The sequence below is a fragment of the Chrysemys picta genome, chromosome 4, assembly GCF_011386835.1.
Source record: "Chrysemys picta bellii isolate R12L10 chromosome 4, ASM1138683v2, whole genome shotgun sequence".
Lineage (NCBI taxonomy): Eukaryota > Metazoa > Chordata > Testudines > Emydidae > Chrysemys > Chrysemys picta.
This window is the reverse complement of record NC_088794.1, coordinates 87,563,675-87,566,815: the sequence shown is the minus strand read 5'-3', so window position 1 is coordinate 87,566,815 and position 3,141 is coordinate 87,563,675.

Here is a 3,141-nt window from a genome sequence, read left to right as displayed (position 1 = left end):
TCAACAAGAAGTGGGACAAAGTAACAGCAATGTATAAACAGACCAGTAAAGCCTGTCTAGGCTACAGGCAGAAGAGAAGGAAGGAGTGGATTACACCCAGCACATGGAATGCCTTAGAAACCAGACGAGCCCTGAAGAAAAAAGTTTCAGACACAAAATCCCAGAAGCTAAAGGACAAATACCATGAGCAGTACAGCAAGGCACACAGGAGGTCAAACGCCTTGTGAGAGCGGACAAACTGCATTATATTGATAATCTGGCAACACAAGCAGAGGATGCAGCTGCTCGTGGTGAACAAGGGACAGTCTACAAAATGACGGGGTAAACAGCAGACACTAACAGGAACAAACAGGGCTAACAACCAAAATAGAACAAGAAATGAGCTGGACAGAGCATTTCAAAGAATTGGTGAACAGGGAGCCACCTAAAGAGGAAGCAAACATCCAGGAGGCAGAAGAAGATCTTGATATCAACACAGACACCCCAACTAAGGAAAAGATCATTCAAGCCATCAAATCCTTAAAAAATGGGAAAGCTCCTGGCAAGGATAACTTGAATGCAGAATTGTGCAAGGTAAATCCTAAATTAGCAGCATCTATCCTGGCCCCCTCTATTTACATCAGTCTGGGAAAGGGAAAAATTGCCAGATGAGTGGACCACTGGGGGTTATAGTGAAGATACCAAAGAAAGGAACTCTGTGATTGTAATAACTGGCGTGGCATCACGCTTTTATCTGTGCCAAGCAAAGTATTGTGTAAGATAATAGTCCAACGTACATCAGAGGCAGTTGATAGCGTTCTCAGAAAAGAGCAAGCTGGTTTTCGGAAAGGGCGTGGATGTACAGACCAGATCTTCACTCTACGAAACACACTAGAACAGTGCTTAGAATGGCAACAGCAACTCTACATAAATTTCATAGACTTTGAGAAGGCTTTTGATAGCATTCACAGGACCAGCCTATGGCACATTCTGTGGGCATATGGAATTCCTTTCCGTATAATCAACGTCTTCAAAAGCTTCTATTTCAACTTTACATGCTGTGTTGATCACAGTGAGCTCGGTTTTGAAGTCAAAACAGGAGTACGTCAGGGGTGTGTCATGTCTGCAATCCTCTTCAACACTGCCATCGACTGTATAATACAGCATACAACAGAAGACATGCCAAGAAGCATTAAATGGACACTCTTCTCATTCCTTGAAGACCTGGACTTTGCAGATGATATCACTCTATCACGTACCCAACACCATATACAAGAAAAAACAACTCCACTCAACGCATTCAGCCAGAAAATTGGACTGAAAATCAACTGCAATAAGACAGATATGACCTTTAATATTGCCTCACCATCACTAGTATGGATAGAGGATTATGTTCTCACCAATGTAGAAACATTCACATACTTGGGCAGCACCATCAGCCAGGACATCCAGAACAAAATCAATAAATCCAGGAACACCTTCAGGAGCTAGTGCAGAATTCTGAGAATGAGAAAATATGACATGTCCAAACTGTCTTCATTCCATACAACCTACCTCAGAAAAATCCTCCATATCTTTTGCCCCAGAACAATCTCAAACCAAGATCTATTGATACAGCGCAGCTAAGAGGATCTAAGCACCATCATTGCCAGGAGGTGTTGGAGATGGATCGGTCATGTGCTTCGGATGGAAACTGATTCCATCACCAAAGTAGCAATAAGATGGACACTTGAAGGCAAGCAAAAACGAGACTGTCCAAAAACAACATGGCGAAGAGCTGTGGAAGCCGAGCTAAAAAACCTGGGGCACAGCTGGGGAACCATTGAAAGACTTGCCAGAACCAGACAGGAGTGGAGGAGCTTCGTCACTGCCCTAAACACCAGAGGCGTAATAGGAACATGATGATTCTAGAGCATAAACTTAACTAACAAGGCATTCTTCTATTTACTAAAAGAAAATTTACCCCAAGTTCTTTGTTACCTGCACAAAATTTTCTGTTACTCGCACACTCAAGGGCACCCACCTTCACCCAGTTCCTAGGGCTCAAGGCGAAAAGCACCTAAATTTACCCCTCCGTGGGCTCTGGGCAAACACCCTTTCCCTGTGGACTCAGGACTTAATCTTTTGTGGGTTTACAGGGTCTTTTACTAGTGAAAGAGCCTTACACAGTAATATACTACATAACCTTTATTTATTAACAATCACCAAAAACAGACTGCACACGCTACACATACAGTGCTCACCACTCCCAATAAGACACACAAACTTTTCTTGATGGCCAGTCAGGATCAGGTCCATCTGAGGGACTCCAGTTTCTGCACAGTGTGACGCTGTATCCCATAATGCTTTATGGGAATATGACATAACTGGAATATGTTTTGTGCTGCCTGTGCCATGTAACATATCTTTGTAAAGGTTATGGTCTACTATATCTATTCATCCTATTTGTTCACATATAGCATTTTGTACTTGAGGTTAAGAATATTGGCTGTATACTTGCTTGATTTCTAAGTAAGCTTTGTGAGGCATTTGGTCAGCTTCTTTAGGAAGGAATTAGTAAATCCATTGTGGGGGTTGCGGTGATGCAAGTGTGCAGGGCCATTACTTGTGTCCAGCTAAAAAGGACTGTGACTCTGGGCAATGTCTGAGAAATAGTGGATGGTTTTGCAGCAATAGGGTTCCCTACCTGCGGTGGAGTGACAGATGGCACGCATATCCCTATTTTGGCACCACACCACCTTGCCACGGAGTACATCAACAGAAAGGGCTACTTTTCTATGGCATTGCAAGTGCTGGTGGATTACCAGGGTCATTTCACCTACATCAACATGAACAGGTCAGGGAAGGCACATGACAAACGCAGGGACTTTTCCAGACCAGAGGATTACCAAAAGGGATGTTGAAATGCCAGTAGTGATCTTGGGAGATCCAGCCTACCCCTGGGTGGGAGACTTTGAAGGACCATTATAACAATGAGCCACAGTAATGTGTGTTGCTCTAGTGTGCTGCACCTGGCATTTTTTTCTTTGCACCCCAGTATGCACCTTGTAATGAGAGCTCTGTGTGTGGTAATATAATACTGCAAATGTACTTATTGCTATTATCTGTGAAATGATGCCAACCCCAGCCACCATATCTTGTGAACTAATAAAGATGAATTAA